General features: G+C 38.5%; 1 protein-coding gene across 1 annotated transcript in view; it reads left to right on the plus strand.

Moving 5' to 3' along the window:
- The first annotated feature begins 490 nt into the window (after window positions 1-490).
- The window catches only part of tenm4 (teneurin transmembrane protein 4), a 184,204-nt gene continuing 166,785 nt past the window's right edge, over window positions 491-17,909 (plus strand). Inside the window, exon 1 of the mRNA XM_084717417.1 lies at window positions 491-656. The gene's annotated coding sequence lies outside the window, so the exon portion shown is untranslated. The remainder of the gene's footprint in view (window positions 657-17,909) is intronic.

Consider the following 17,909-nt stretch of genomic DNA (forward strand, 5'->3'; position numbering starts at 1 on the left):
TTCCTAAATGTAAAAGGCCATCTTCATTTTAGGGAAATAAAGTACAGAATAATGTGCTGAATACCTGCTGGTTTGTCCTTTTTTCCAAGGAGAAAAATGGACAGTAATATCAAAAACAGGCGGATATTTGGAGGGACTATAGCGTAGTACCGAAGGGGGCGACCACGCACAGTCGCACACTCATCCCTGCTCTGAACTCGTAATTGTAAATCGTGAGGGACCACGCAGCTTGTCATTCCCCAGCATATCGGGCCGGCGTGTCACCTTATCGCTCACCGTGTGTCCGGGGACTATTTCACATATTTCTCCCGAAGGATCTCCGCGGCGTTCAATTAGGTGTGTGCATGCTAATGGGCATCTTGGGCGGCTGTCCCTCGTCCATGTGTGCGTCTCTGAAAGCAGAGCTGTAAGCTGTAAGCAGCAGCAGCAGCACCTTGGAAGAGCAGGAGGAGGAGGAGGAGGATTTTTTTTGCTGCCGTGCCGTGTCGTGCTCAGTGGAAATACACTCGCCTGCTCCGGGTACTATCAAAACGAACGGGAGTGAAGAAGAAGACGGAGACGAAGTAGAAGCATAAGGGCTTTTTGGGGTTACCCCAGACTATATTGGTGAATTGTCAACGGGACAGGCCTGCTACATTGGATGTGTCTTCAGAATGGTAAGGTTAATTTTAGTCAGATTTTTGCCAGTGTTGCAGAAAAAACAGACACAAGCGTCATGCAGTAGCGGGGCGAATACGGAGAACTAATGTAGCCGCGGTCAGTTTCACTACAGATGGTATTTTATTATTATTTTTTTTTGTTGGTTTTCGCCGTTTGTTTATGGTGTCTTTCTTTGAATCTGCACATTAACCCGCACGTTATTCCTCGGACGGGGAGAGATTACGATGCTTCGTGAACGGTGCAGCACGGTAGGCTACCTGCCCTCGGTTTTTAGCAGCCTAAAAGGTTCGTAGACCGCCTTAACATCGCACTGTATGCATTTGATGGCTATAAGGGATCGGAAAGTCCTCAGAAGCTTTCACAGCAGCCTCAGGAATAGGAATGGCTGCAGCGTGATGTGAGATAGGTACATAAATAACGGATGAAGACGGATAAGGACTTGCTCTCTGAATTAAGTGCCCTACTGTATGAAGACTAAATTTGTGCACTAACCTTGTCTCCTATGACTGTGTCTGAATAGGCTGCGAAGTATATAATAATAAAGGCTGCTATTTTCATTTAAAGGCGTAGGAAATAGGAAATGTAGATTTGTTATGGTTGGGATTTGGACTATAGATTATACCCCCCCCCCTTTTTTTTTTAAACAGGTGAGTCCATATTCAACTTTGTAGTAGCCTCTGTGTTTTAGTGTGGTAGCAGTGCCAGTCCACTAGATTGTATCTCTGTCTGGTGGTGTTGTTGGAGCAGGGATGGAGCCTTGGGAAAATACATACTGGATAGGTTTGCTACAGTATAGGTTGATATAATATGAATAAAATCCACAAACAAGTCTTCTTTCAAGAAAAGTCACAGTTTTAACAACATTAAAGCCAATAACAAACAATTAATGAATCACAGCCCTGTTATTATCAAATTACAATTTTCAATTTACTGCAGTTTGAGGCTTTTATATAAAATTTATATGGCCATACCTTAAAAACAGCCTCATCACATGGCTCATAATAAAAGCAATCTGAATTAAATGAGAGCTGCAACTAACGACTATTTTCTATTGTCAATTAATCTGTTAATCTAATCTTTAATGTTAATCTAATTATTTTCTGGATTAATTGATTAGTTATTTGGTCTATATGTCAGGAGAAGGTGAAAAATCTCAATCACTGATTCTCAGATCCCCAAGATGATGTCCTATAATGTCTCATTCTGCCTACAACCCGAAGATATTCAGTTTGCTGCCATTAAGGAGTAAAGAAACCACAGTATAATTACATTCAAGAGGCTGGAATCAGAGAAATTTCTTCCTTAAAAAAATTCCACAAACCGATGAAACGATTTTCAAAATAGTAATTAATTTAAGAATCAATTCATAGTCCATTAATCAATAATTGGAGCTATAAATAAGATGTCGTAAACTGAGAGACCTCTTCATTTGAATGTTCTACAGGTGAGTCCATACTCAGCTCTGTAGTAGCCTCTGTGTCGCAGTGTGGTAGCAGCACCAACACAGTGGATACACACTTGTATCCTTGTCTTGTGGTCTTGTTGAAGGCTTGGCATGGGGGAAATACATACCATATAGTTTTGCTACTGTGTGATATTAATAAATAATAATATCATACGAATAAAAGGCATATTCAAGTCTTCCATGAAAAAAACATGGTTTTAACAACATCAAAAAAAAAAAAAAAAAAAAAAAGAATCATTAACTAGCCATGGTCTGATTATTAAAGTCATATCAAATTAAAATTTCAATTTACCACAATTTGATTGGGCTTTTTAATGTTTTGGTCCTGTTAAATTTATGAGGCAAAGCCTTAAAAACTGCGTCATAACATGGGGTCATAATCAGACCAATTAAATTAGGTGAAGTAAATTAAGAAACCTTGATTTGAATGTTCTGCAGTTCTCAAACATTTGAGAGTGGAGGAGTAAAAGCATGAGTAGGACCCCTGGGAGTCATTGTTGGGGCCCTGCTACACACAGCTTAGTCCAACTCTTGTAACAAACACACACACACACACACACACACACACACACACACACAAACACAAACACAAACAAACACCTCCAAAGTGTAGTGATGTAGCAGTACTCACACTGGTAGTAGATGTTGGGATTGTGCCACATCACTTTAATATGGAGTAGAGCTGCAATGATTAATTGATCAATAAATAGTTGTCAACTATTAAATTAACTGCCTTCCATTTTCATAATCAATTTATCACTTCTAAGTTTTTTGAGAAAGAAAAAGTCCAAATTCTCTGATATCAGCTTCTCAAATGTGAATATTTTTTTAGTCCTTCTTGACATTAAACTGAATGTTTTTGGGTTGTGGATAAAATGACATTTGAAGACGTCATCTTGGGTTTGGGGAAACAGTGACATTTTTCAAAAATTTCTGACATTTTATGGACCAAACAACTAAACAGTTAATTCAGAAAATGATCAGCAGATTAATCAATAATGACATTTGTTAGTTGCAAGCCTAATAAAGTGTATTGGTGTTATAAATTAATGGTATTTTTTTCAGTAATAAACAAAAGTGCATTAAAGAGTTAGACAGAGAGTAAACAGTGGAGAAACTGAAACATTAAAGCAAACTGAAAAGTACTTTACACTATTGTGTTAAAAAAAAAAAAAAATCTGCTACCAAAAAAGAGCAGCCACGCCGTTGCGTTTGAAGTGAATGTTTCAAAGATTGGTTATAAATTTCAGTAGTATTTTTAGTCTGTATAAGTCAAAGTTTTCCCAGAAAATGCTGCAGACATCCCATCCAGACCATTAAGAAACTATTCTATTTGTGTGTGTGTGTTTGTGTGTGTGGGTGGGGGGGGTGTGGGGGTTTGCATATAACAGAGCTCACAAGTGCCACCATTGGCCGCAGCAGAATGCATGACCTCAGATATTAGAGGTTAAATCCAAGGGAATCTAGGGGCCCTCTGTCCTCCATCGCAAGTGTTTCGTGAAGGCATCAAATGAGAAGTCTGAAGTTGTTAGGTCCCGCCGAGGTTAACCTTTGTAGAACAAGGCTGCATTCTCCCAGTTGTCTTTGTCGTGCTGATGAGCTCTGAGAAGCAGCCTCAGCATTAGTTCTCTGCATGATAAGAGGGGAAACAACCCTCCCTTTGTGATCACAAATGAAAAATCTGTTGCTTGTCTTTCCGCCTTTGTTGCTGTTTCATTGTGAACTGAACGCACAGCTATCCTCCAAAGGACAGCCTGCTGAAAGAAAGATGACATGTAAGTTGCAGTAGGACCTTGTTATATTCCATAAACGATTGTTGTGTTTGAACTAATGTTGGCAGCGTTCGGGGGCAGAACGATGACAGAAAGGAAACAATGAAATGCCTCTGTCCCCCTGGAGTTTTCCGGGGGGATATTGTGTATTTCAAGTAATAATTGTTGTGAGAACTGTACGGTCATCTAGGGAGCCAATGGTTGCATTTGAGGGAAATGGATACTGTAGATGGAGAAGAGTGCGTTCTCCATGATCATGTCTGAGTCAGCGTGAAGAGCATGACAATAGACATCTTATTTGTTGAAGGTGAATGATAAAAATCAAAGTAGCATTTACCTGCTTTGATCTACAGAAAACCTTTAGATTAAATTAATATCTATGTCAGTAAAGTAAAAACTTTATTTGATATTTACATGTAAATGATACATCAGTTTTTCATGTTAATGTGCACCGTCAGTGATCCTTTCGTACCTTAGCAGCACTGAGTGTAACAAAAGCAGAGGTGAAATTTCTAGCCTGGAGCATTATGTTTAGTTGAAGCTGCAGTCTGTCATCTTGTGATTTATCACACATAGAACTAATGGGTAGCTGTCACAATTACACCACTTTATTGGACATGAAAGCTGGGCACTGCACCCCCCCCCCTCTTTGTTACACACAGACACACACACAGTCATACACACAACCCCCTCATTTTTCCAGATGTTGACAGGCCAGCTCCAGAATTTCTGTGATAAGTTCAGGACACTGCAGAAATCTAAACCATGTGGTGTCAACAAGTGACCAGCTGATTGTCGCAAAGTAGATGTTCTTTGTGATTAGTCACAATCTTCCTCCTTTGTGCAGTTGCTTCTTATAGCTTCTACATATAGATTTACAGCAACCTAAAATTTATACATGCAACATTATAAATCTCTGTTTCATGCTTTATATGCTGCGTCATTACAATTGGACAAACAGAGAATTGAAGTGAAAGTTATTTATGTGACCATTGTTTACCTGACCTGCATTTAAAAATAGAATTCAATTGTTTTTTTTAGTGGTATCTGTATTTTGTGTGCTTTAGCTTTTTCAGAAAACTTCACGAGTTCCTTGTGAGATGGTGAATCTACATTTTTTTAAAGCCTAGAGAAAACTATAATGCTGAGCATTTCTCTGTCAATTGTGTGTTAAGCTCCGCTGTTGAAGACTGCTGTAAATGACTTCTGTGCATTGGTAGCCATATCATTCATTGATCAGGCAAAGAGAAATCAAAATTCCCTGATAAAAGGAACAGTTTGATTTTGTCTCATGTGAGAGGATGCACTCATAGATTATGTAAAAAAAATCTGAAGGGAACAAAGCTTTTGATCCCACATCTAGGTGTGCTGAAACCCTAAACAAACCCAAGACTAGATTTTTTTTTTTTTTGCATTCTGATGAAGGATAAACAACCTTAAAAATGGCATTAAACATTACATATATTTATGGGTGTTAGATATGTCTTCACATTCTCTGTTATCGTGGAGCATTGCAGTGTTCACTTATTCCTCTAAATCTATCAGATCCATTTTTCAAATAACTTGAATCTCATATCTGTTTGGTGCTCTGTAAGTCAGAATCACTCAAACAAAGTACTTTATGAGTGAGGCTGGGGTTGAAATTACTCACTTGAGCTCCCAGACACAGGATAGTGTTTCTCCTCCTGGGCACACGGCAACAGACTCCCCTTTGTGTCCGACATTTCATAGTATGCATGTAGCAATTTTTAAGATGACTCTTCTTGCTGCAGAAGCTAATGACAATCTGCAGGTGTGGTACTCATTATCCTTACATACTCTACTTTGATATATTATTGTCTACAGTGCAGAGTATTATCCTGTTCTTTTTTTTCTTAAAATGTGCTATCCTCCCCATATAATTTCAGATCATTTTAGAACATTTCTCAGAGCAGAAACATCATCTTCAGAGTAGACTGGGGGATAGTGATAGCAGTGAGAGCCCATCAGCTCTTCATGTGTGTTACACAGGAGAGCCAATTTTGTACTTTTTAGAAGTAAAATTTCTCATCAGTTGCCAGACCTGCTTTTTCATTTTATCTGAGGGACTGAAAAAGATGGGTTTTTTTTCTCACACTTGATTCACTTGTTAAGGATTAAAAAAATTGGTGGTTGTTGAACTTCTTGGTTACAGCTGTTGCTTTTTCACTGGCTAACTGTAGGTCGATTGCCTGCCTCTGTAGGTGACGCATCAATTCATGATACAACACTTAGTCTGGGAACAACAACAGGGTGTGTAAAATAATGACAAAAGGATGTTTCCTCAGATGTATGAAGAAAAAAAGAAACACTGGGCAAACAGCACAAACAGGAGCTTTGCATTTTCTGCATTTTGACAGGGGACAAGCCATATCAAAAATAGAATTAATTCCTATCCTTTCAGGTGGTTATGTTTCCACACGTGAATTGTCATAGGCAAACACAAGATAAATAGTAGAGTTCCAAAGAAGGCAGATTAGTTGGAACACATGGGCCAGAATTTCTGATGCAAGTGGAAAGAAGGGCAGTTGTAAAAGTTAAAACTGAACAGCAGTTAAAGAAGCTGTAGATGTACTTAACAGGGTAGTTGCTCTACAGCCTTAGAATCATCCCAGAATTAAATCAAGTCCCTCCTCCAGAAACTTAAAAAATCCGTCATTGAAATTCAACTTTCAACAGGGGTGCAGAAATACAAACACACAGTGCACTGCCTGGTGTTCAGCAAGACCTTTACATTTGAGCAGCCAAAACAAGCCCTGTGGTCTGATGAGCTGTTTTTGAGGTAGAAAGCATAACGGTGCCTTCTACTGACACTGTCTCGCTCCCACTTTTAAACATGGTTCTGGACCAGTAATGGGATGGGCAGCAATTTCAGGAGAGTCATTAGATCTGATGGTTGCCTTGCACGGTTGTTAACAGCCAAATAATATGAGGCCATTTCACAGGACCAGGTGCACTTAGTGGTGCCAACACTGTTCTCTTATATTCTTAGATTAAAAAGCTGCAGCCAAGCACATTCAAGAGTGTCTCTGAACACTAGGATGTAGTTGAATAGATTTCATTACAGAAGTATTCCTAATTAAAAAATGTCTTCACAATCAAACAAATGGTAGCAGTCTTGTCAGTATCCTTTTCATTTACTGCTTGTAGCACAACACAAAATATGGTTGCACTCCCCAAATAGTTTCCATACGACACAAATGCAAGCTTTATTTTTAACCACTGAAGTTGCACAGGAAGATAGCTTATTGCTAGAACAGCAATAAGGTACTGTAAATAAGTTTATTATATATCATATCACCATTCTGTTGTTAACTTTACAGTATGCAATGCTAGCCTGTTGCTGTAATAGTATGATTATCCCAATTAGCCTACATTACACAGGGTGCTTGGTCTAATCTGTGTCGTTGCTTTCATAATGTTGTCTCTGTGCATCGCTAAAAAGGCATTACAGGAAGGAGAACAGATTCACTTGTAGTTTACATGCAGTACAGAGACATAAATCAAATGTTGATAAGGGTAGCGAGATCATAATCGCAGCAGTGTGACTAATGAAAACATATTTTGGTGTTTGGCAGATTTGGTTCAGATGTGCGAGTAAAGTGTTTGAAATAAAATAGAGACCTGTGGTAGCAAGTCAAGTTAACAGAGAGTCAAAACCGAAAAAAATGCTTCAAAAATTAAATGTCAAAGTAAGCGTCATCAAACAATTTGTTCTAATAGAGCAGATTTGGAATTGCTGGCCTTACAAACCTTTATGTTTGATTGCCCATCACACACTAAAAACTGTCCACTGATGGAGAGAAATTGGGGCTGACCATTTCAAACTGCTCCTAACAACTGCTCACAGAGTGACTCTGCCCAACTGTCGGGTCAATGTGTTTTACACCACTAGAGTTAAATGCACTGCAGCAAATTGCCCCACTCGTTGTTGTGTGTCTACTGTGGCCTGCTGCAGCTTCGGACAGCAGATGAAAAAGCTTGTAATTTGACAACTGAACGTCAACTCATGTTGAACTTGAAAAAGTGACAGGAATAATAAGATGTCCTTACAGTGTTTGAAGGTCACATTATGAGGGTGATTTGGCTGACAGGCATCACATTCCTTGCTGCTATCAGACTAACAAAGTGGCATCGTGTATTTTCTGCATCTTCAAATCCTCCCATCAGAACAGCCTCCCCAGTGGCATTTCATCATGACCAGGATAATCTTATGCAAGATAGTGAAACGGCAGTTAATTTGCAGGTAATTAAACCCTAGTGATTTACAGTTGGAAAAGCAACATATACTGTACAGTTAAGCTCAAGTCAGTATGGCTGTGTAATGTTTTCAATAATAATATGACTGCAACACTTTGAGGACCTTTCATTTTTTCCAGTTAAATGAACATGTGGAAATGTGAGGCCATATACAGTATATATATGTTTATATCACAAACAGTATAATGATTTTTTGGGGGGAATGATGGCAGCTTATAAAAATTAATATCTACAGATCTTTCACTTGTACCAAGTTGTGAATGTGGCATTTTCTCTAATACAGCAGTACAGAGCGTCTGTTGTTTTTAACAGCACTATGTACCGTCAACACGAGTGTGGGATGAACATAGAGCTGCAATGATTAGTCGATTTACTGATAAGTCAATCAAAAATGGCCAACTGTTTTGATAATAATGAATTGTTTTGTTGTTTGTTGTAATTTTTCAAGCAAAATTGTCAAACATTTGCTGGTTCCAGCTTCTAAAATGTAAGGATCTGCTCCTTTTCTGTGGCATTTATGTTAATAAATGAAGAGAGTTTTAGGCTCTTGGTTGGACAAAAAAAAAAAAAAACAATTTGAAGACATCACTTTGGGCTTTGGGGAATTGTAATGAGAATTTTCCACCATTTTTCACACTTTGTAGACTATACAATTAACTAATAAATCCTGAAAATAATCTGCAGATTAACAATGAAAATCATCATTAGTTGCAGCATTAGACGAACATGGCTGATAATCTGGTCAGTGCTTAACAATGAAGTTCCAGTGTATAGTGCGTGAAATCTGATCTGTTGTTTTTCTAATTTAGTAAGTAACGCTAATAAAATCAAGTTGTTTGCTTGATTACTTCATGTAGTTTTTGGCATAGGCATAGTGGTGTTTAGCACAAGAAACTATTATATACCTTGGTTATTTTAAATCTTTGTTATATGCTGTAATTTAACTGCCCCTGCTGAACTTCTAAGTCATTTATTGGTTGTGACAGTGGCTGCAATAGGTTGACAAACAACATGCAATTTTTATAAAGTCATAATACATTAATGACCATCAATGTACTTGGTTCCTTGCTTTGCAAGTGAAATGGTTGTGTACCAGAGAACAAGGCTTTCAGCAGGTCAAGACATGAAAATGTTCATGTGTTGCTTAATGCAGGCATGACCGAGGCAGGCCTGGTAACGTTTTTTACTTACCGACCATTTGGAAGGTTTAACTTCACAGTGCTTGACTTCAGTGCAGAATTCCTGTCAGATCTCATGCTAATTTGTTGCTGTGAGTTTAAGCTGTGATTGGTGTGACAGAGGCATTTTTAAAGGGATACAAATTAGGGCTACATTAAAGGGAAGGTGCAGGACATTTAGAGGCTTATCATACTACTCACTGATTAAGCCCCCTAAGACATTAAAACATTTCCAGATCAGAGCTGTTTTTGAGTTAGCTGGCACCAGCTTCCTGTCAGCATCTGTTAGTACCTTGTCTTCCAAATGGCACACAAGTAATTTTATATGCCTCTAAAACTGCAGTGAAAGTTAATAAGTAATAGAACAATTTCAGAGGATATACTATATGTATTTAACCATGATTAAAGAGATGATTTTTGGGTAGCTCATTTCTCTTTCTTCCCCTCTTACCCAGTTAGATGATCGCACAGATGATTTTTTTTTTTATGTCATCTGGATGTGTAGCTTGAAGGTATGTTAATTCAGCTCATGGATGTCTATAAGATAAAGTAGCAGCTACTCCCAAAGGCAAGGAAATACACCTTCTCCCACACTGGGGGTTTAGTGCTGGCTGCTGCCTGAACCCTTACACTTTTAAGGAGTTGGCATAAGAAGGGTATGTACTAGTTTATAAGCTTTGTTAGAAAGGAAACTCCCAAACGTTAGCCAGTATCACAAAAGTATGTGCTAACCTTGACATGGGATGGTATAGTCTGCCTGTTGTCATGAGGATGTCTCTGGAAACGTTTATTTTGGCAAAAGAGTAATTAAATAATTTTGTGTTCTGTGTTCTGTGTGTTTCACTAATCCAAGCAATCAGATAGTGTCTCATGAAGGAAACTGGAGTGACATGCATATGGACATAATCAAAGGGGGATTCCTTTAATTATGTCCATGTGCATGTCACTTCACCTTAAAGAACAGCTTTGCAAGCACTTATATTTGACAAGAGACAAGTGACTTGGGAAGATTCTTTCTGTTTTTAAAGGTCCTGGGCCAAACTTTTGACTGAAATCTGGCTCAAACTTGCTGGCTGTACTCTGAGACACCACATTGCTGCCAACAGAGGCTGTTTTCTCCATTCAGCCAGACACCAGAGTGACATCCATGGCATAGCGTCATGAAGGTGACTCTTGTTTATTTTATTTTGTAACAAGAATTTTCAGTCTTAGTTCTTTTAAAATTACCTTTTCAAGTATTTTAAAAATGGCTTCAGCTCCCGTAATTCTGCAAGTTATTAAATCCAGTGGGAGTAAAAGTCTCTTCTTTGTTTTTGCAGAAAACTGTCATATTTTTCAGACCTGCTGCACATCTGCATAGGGATGTTTTCAGGGGAAAGGGGGGAGCTAAAAAGGAGTTGTCAATATATTTTGCAAGTGTTAGGCAGCAAAGTGGAGTGATAGCTCTCAAGGGGGCTGACCTTAAGCTGTTATTCTATAAATATTAATAAAGCCCACTAGCCTGCCTGGAAGGAAGGTAACAGTTTGCTCATGTCACAGACTGGGCTTCAGTGTGACAAGTTGTGAAAAGAGTGATGAGATGACAAAGAGGCAGTAAGATGACATTTAGTGACAGGCTTCATTTTTCAAATATGAAATGCCATCACTGAAAGCGGAAGCTGAGTCTGCTGACCTCTCCCTTACAAAATTTTGACCCACCGCATAATACCTCTGGTGGGTCTTAGGTTTTGTTTATTTCCTTTTCAGTCACCACCATAACAAAGTAGAATCAGATAAATTAGAAGAAGTGGCTAAAACTGATTGATTGACTGATGAATGTTAGATGTGTTTGGAAATAGAGTTGGGCCAGTGGACGATGGCTGACAGTCAACCACTGAGCCCTCTACCATTGTAACATCGTGACTTAAAACCCTTCTCAATTTGAGGTTGAGGTTGAAATTCCATTTTTGACATGTTGGAGAGAAACTAGAAAGAAGCCTCTGCTGCTGGTCATTGTGGTAACATTACCTGCCATGTCCCGTGTCACTGTTTTCTTATTAAACCTGCCCAGTTAGATGAACCCAAGATGTTTGGTTACATTGGTGTAGGGATGAAACAATAATTGGTTTTATGAGAAACTACAGTGAAATTCCCAGTGATTAGTATTTCAGTTTCAAAATCTAAGTACCATAATAACCATGTCTGGCCACCGTGCCTTGAAATACTGTCCAGCATCAACTAAATTTGGCAACAGTCTCCCACAAGCAGGCACAGCATGCGACATGTGTTTGTTTGGTGTCAGTGAAAACACTGACATTGCAACAGACACGATGCCTTTTCACATTGTTGAGGGTTTCAATATAAAACTTGGTGAAATGATTTCAGTGAGTATATCAGTACTTTTTGAACATTTCCAGTACATTTTAACAATACCATAATAATCATGATACCTGTGATCATTTAAGTCATGATATGAAATTTTCATACTGTTTCATCCCTTCATTGGTGGCAGTTTCTTTACTGCAGACCACTGTCAGTGTGCCCCTTTCAGTTGTGTCCGTATGTTTTGTGCTATTGCTTTTTTAACTTAGCTTTCTAAATATAACTAGCCAGCTAACTTTGTTTCAAGCTTCAAAGGCTGAACACAACTAAGTTACGGAGATGTGGTGCAGAAACAAAGACCCTTTTTAAACTCGACACGGGGATGTATGTCGGACGCTCGCCCAGCCACGATGTGAGGCTTAATCTGCCTGCTCCTTTCACTGCTGATGAGAGTTTTCTCAGCTGAGAAAATCATCGCCCAACCCTTTCTGGACACCAATCTAAAGAAATGTAAGATTACACAAGATAGTGATGGTGGTTACTTGATACTTTCATGTAGTTCTGGAACTAATGGAACCAACAATGCAGGCAGGGATAGGAGGCTTTGGCTGTTGCTGACATTGTTCTGCCAAGGTGCACTTGTTGCATGCACGACTAAGCAGCAACATTGCTTTGGCATGCTAATATATGTAGAGTGTTTGTATTTGTGTTTGTATTTCGTTCATGATCCATAGTACATGCAGATACTGTTTCTGTGAGCATTGAGGACAACAAATTGATAGTTGGCTATATATATGTATTGATAGTCATGAAAATGTTCAACTGCTGTAAGTAGTAGGAAGATTTCCTGTTCGGTCGCCCATTCTGGCATAACATCTGGCATAACATCTAGCTTGCCAAAATGTCAGTGAGCAAGAAACATTGGGGACAGATTTAGAGGCTAGGGTCTGTAGCCAAGAATAGAAAAAAATGTTCAGATATTAGAATATCACTGCACAGTGCCTCAAAGCTTCTAAATGCATCTTTTGAGGCCTTTTGGATAAATGGGCTGTTCTATGTTTCTCATCTTCACTTGGCTAAGTTTCCCAGCACATGTCATTCATCTTGATGAGCTGTCCATTTTGATTGTTCTGTGCTGCTTTTGAACGTTGTTGTTGGCACTGTGTTCTCTGTGCTGTGTACCCTAGCCTTGTTTTAAAATTAGCAGCCTAGCTCACATGGTTTTGTCCAAAAAGTTCCAAACATAATTGTAAAGGAAAGTTAAGGCATTGAGGGGAACAGAAAGTGACAGACTCATGAAGACTACGTACAATATGTATGTTATATCATACTTAGTTATTGTTATTTTGATGATGAAATGCCAGAATACTGAAATGTATCACTCCTTTGACTGTTGAAAATGGTGGTATTGACAGCTAAGGCAGTTTCTATTCTTTTCTGTTGCAGACCCACTTATATTGTTATTCAGTGCAAAAGATGTCATTAGATGCAGCAGTTTGCTGTATCCTGTATGGTACAGTGCTTGCATCCAATTCAGGAAGCTGTCTTAGTAACATGCATTATCAGTAATCAAAAGATGTAGTCCACCAAGAAGATTGCGGCTTCGCAGCATTTTCCTCAAACTGTATGGCAGGATACAGAGTGGCATATGATGATTATTGAACTTTTTAAAAAAACAAAATATATAAACTCAGAGTTCCTGTGCCACATAAAAACACCAATAGCTTCCAGTTATTGCAAACCAAGCATTAATTACTTAATTTTTTTTATTTACCAGTGGTCTGTTATGACAATTCATTAGGCTTCACTTCACCAAACACCAAACTATGAATGCAGATTTAACATGGCCAAAACCAAACTGTAGGACACTGGAATATAATTTCTATTTTACATTCTGTCTACATCTCTTTTCATGTTCCCATCTACATTAATATTACTGAACCAAATTAAATAGTCTTTAATGGTCTGTACCAGCCTGGCTAGTTATTCCCCCAGCGTTTCTATCATAAATTGCATGCAGACATGATTTAGCTGTCCTCACCCAACGATTAAACAGTTGCATTCAGAGACATGCCTTCAGTATGGCCACCGTTATGCATAAGCCTTGTTCTCTCATCTTATGGTACCCAAAGCATTTGTATTAATGGCAGTTCACACCAGTGAGGAGATAATTCCTGTGTGGTAAGGTGCAAAATTGAGCAGCTTTGATGTTAAGCGCTCTATTTAAGATTCAAGATGAGGGTGTTAATTAGTTGACAAAAATCTTTTTGGTTCTCAGAGTTTTTTTTTTTATCTTAATCCTTCTGGCCTGAGATCAGGTTGCTACATTTCAGTTCAAAGAAAACAGATAAGAATAGATATAATTCACGCATGTATACATTTTTTTAATATTAAAATCACAAAAGCACTTTTAGTCATTTTTATTCCATTCATGTTCAGAAATGTGTTTTGTAAACTTGCTTAGGTGTAAAAGGGAATTTTTCACATGGCTCCGTGTAACTCGGTTGTAGGGATTGAGTTGTTTCTGGAATAAGATATTTTTCAATGTCAAAAAATATACTAAAATACTGTAGTGCAGTGCATATAAGCAATCATCAAGGTTGCTTGGTGATTCAGATTTGACCTTATCAACTATTTGGGGTCCTTTTGTGGTTGGTGAAAAAACCTCAGTGAATCATGACAGCTAAATACACAGGAGGTTGAGCTGTGATATTTAAGAGCTCGGGGAATATTTACCTTGACAAGCTGTCTAGAAAAGCAATTCCAAATGTGCTCTACAGGAGTACATACAGTACATACTGTACCTAAATAGAAGGGGAGTACAGTGTCTTATGTTCCATGTAAGTGTGGCAGTCTTGGCTTTTATATTGAAAAGAAAGGCTTGTTTGCCCATTAAATACAGTGTTTTGTCCTCACTTATATTCTCTCTGCTAAAGATAGAGGTGTAAAGGTTTTTTCATAGTATTCAGAATGCCTGACAAAATATCATCAAATATCATACTGTATATACAAGGGCTGGGATGATACACTTGTCTCCCTGTGTTGCGAACAATAGACCATGGGAAAAAGTTCAATCATACACTTCTAGGGACTGTATGTCATGACTGACAAACAATGTCCATCACATGTCAGTCTTTGTTAGTTTTATTTCAGCAGTATTATTGCTATACTGCCTATAGCCTGACAGTAGTAAAGTAGGACCATAAGAAAATAATATATAGCCAAAGCCAAGATAAATAGAGCCCCTGGCTGTATTGTTAATGTTTAGGGAGTTTTGAGATTGAGTTTTGACTCTTTGAGGTTGCTGTAACTTAACTGGAGTGTTGATGGCAGAGTAGCAGATTGAGTTTCAGTTAAAATTGTGAAGTTGACAGGTATTTGTTTGTTTGTTTTCACAGAGCAGGTGGATATATGTTAAGCATGTCAAGAAGAATGGATCTGCTGTGTTGCTCATTTCCATTAGCATCATGCTAAATGCTAGTTATTTATATATTTTAAAAAATGATTCAGGAATTATAAAAAAAAAGGAATCACAATACATAAGAGATTTTTTTCTCCCACCACTAGCAGCTAATAAGGGAAAATATTAAAATATATATCATGTGACACCCATTTGCTAGTCAACCTTCCCTCCCTTCTAAAATTCTTGAGGATCCTCCAATGGCTGATATTCATCAAACTGGGCTCCTGTACTGTGTTAGGCAGTGAACAGCCGTGATCACAATGCGGACACAGCACAGCCATTGTTTCCACAAAAAAGACAGGAGACTGCTTACTTTGGCGATGTGATGGAGATTAGGTTTGTCCAAACTAACATAAGTCCCTGCCCTTCTTGCTGTAAATGCTGCAACTGTGGTTGTATTGTTTCTGTCATTCATTCCTCACATCATTTATATTTTTCCACCAAAGCAAAGTGCTGAAATATCTAAACATACTTTGAAGTCTCCAAGAAACAAGCAATCTGTGAACTACAGAACTTAACATAGCTTGCAACAGCCTCACAATAAAAGCCTTCTAGTGATTCTCCAGTGGAGGGCTTTTATGTTTAAGAATTTACACTTACAAAACACCTCATAATAGCTCAAATAGTGGGGGGTGTCTCAGAAAATAGAGACGCTACAATGTGTTAGACAAAAGTAAGAACTATAAATGTAGGAATAAAATAAAACTCCAAATAATAGTGTTGTGTTGTGTTGTAACTCAAATGTTGTAACTCAGTATCTTGTGCCAAGTTCTCCATGACGTTCAGAGTTCAGTCGATGGCAGGGACCCATCATGGTTTGGCCCTTCTCCCAAGCGGGACTGTTGTGTTGTGCGTCAGCGTGGCCACCTCCTGCTGTGAGGATGCAGTGCAAATGGAAGTTAATTACAGTTGAAGCGTGCAATATCATGCCAATGGAAAGACAACATTACAGTTGGATATCATCAGCCACTTTTTAAACTTCAGCTTCCAAGTTCTGATGTGTGTTGTATGTGCAGAGTGAGCAATGGTGGAAGATAGTAGAAGAGCCAGACTGTCAAAAATGAGGGACTTCATCTCTTACTCGAAACGCACTGGGTTTTTGTAGCTATTTTTGCACCAGCATATTTTTATGCATACGTTGAAGTATTGCATTAGAAAAGGCTGATGGAAACAGCAGAATTTAACAATCTCCTCATTTCACTAGAGATGCACCGATCGACCGGCCAGAGACCGGAACTGGCCGGTTTTCAGCGTGACCGGCCCTGACCGGTGACCGGCCGGACAGCGTCACATATCTGATTCTGTGCCCGTCATTGTCACACATGTTCTGCACGATGGTCACGTCATGCGCGCAGCAGACAAACTGACCGTGACGTCAACACAGCGCTGATAACAGCTACACACTCTGACACGTCTACTTGAAGCTGGTGTCAGTGACAGATTTCAAGAACAGGATAAAGAAAATACAGACAGTCTACAACGAGACAGAGCAGCTGAGAATGTTGCAAAACAGCCGTAAACTATGTAGCTCTTCATGCTAATGTTAGCCAGCAGCAGACTGCTGTTCACAGAGGGACAGTTAAACTCTCACCTCCTGTTCTGGCTGAAGAATAAACAACCTGTGTTGATGTGTGTCCTCAAACATTTTCTCATCCAGACTCCTTTAACTTCTGCTTCCGTTTTTCTCACGGCAAAGTTTTATGGCAGCAAATTGCTGCATCGCGTCCGTCTCCGGTTTGTTAACATCTGCTTCCACAGGCGATCATGTGAAATCGTGTCCCACGAAATCACGCGAGATTCCATGGTCTCCCGAGATCACATTCAGCTGATTCATAATCTTAATGTAAACCTATGATAACCAGCTGGCTGTAACCTGGAGGACTTTGGAGAAGATTTAAATAACATTTAATGAATATTTAATAGTCAGTGTCATATTATGAACATCTAATTTAATTTTTACAAGAAAAGTTGCAAAAATGTTTGTGAATGCTGTCAATTCCAGTTCTTAGAAAGACTGAAAATCGGAATCGGTCAAAATCGGAATTGGCAGGTCAGACCCTTACAAAAACCGGAAATCGGAATCGGCTAAGAAAATTGCAATCGGTGCATCTCTAAATTTCACAAATAGTTTTTATGCTCACTTGTAGTTTTTTTTTGCTGTTTTTGAAAGAGATTATTGTGCTTCAAGGGAAATAAACACTTTTTTCAAATAAGTTCTGATGTAGTGAACATTTAACTCACATGACTGATCACCTGTTTCTGCTCTGTCAGTCTCTTATTCGCCTCCATGGCTCCATAATACATCCATGATCACTCCACACAGATCTGATGTAACCTTCCTCACATATAACATAATACATGAAACAAACAAAAATGCCATATTTTCATTGTGTTAATTACATTTATTTTTTTCACATTTGAGTTTCAAGTGGTGCTCTTTTAATTATGTCACCTTGTTGTGCCCTCTTCTTATGCAATGTCATAATGGTTTTCTGACTGGAGAAGTGACGCCACTGTTTATCTCAATAAACCAACTCCTAATAATCACATAATGAATTATGTTAAAATTTGCAATCCATTTGGATGGGAACACGGATTGTGTTGTGCACTGTTGAAAACCTAAGATTTACCATTGCTACTAAGGTAAATGAATTAATGATTTTCATTGCAAATGTCTTGGAAAATTAAACAACTTATGTCACATCTTCTACCTGCAAGAATAACTGTTTTTGAACTGTTATTTAACATGTCCATTTGTTTTTTGATGGTTTTCTTGTCAAATACCGATACCA

The sequence above is a fragment of the Lutjanus erythropterus genome, chromosome 4 (assembly GCF_056507025.1).
Source record: "Lutjanus erythropterus isolate fLutEry1 chromosome 4, fLutEry1.hap2, whole genome shotgun sequence".
NCBI classification, from domain to species: domain Eukaryota; kingdom Metazoa; phylum Chordata; class Actinopteri; order Lutjaniformes; family Lutjanidae; genus Lutjanus; species Lutjanus erythropterus.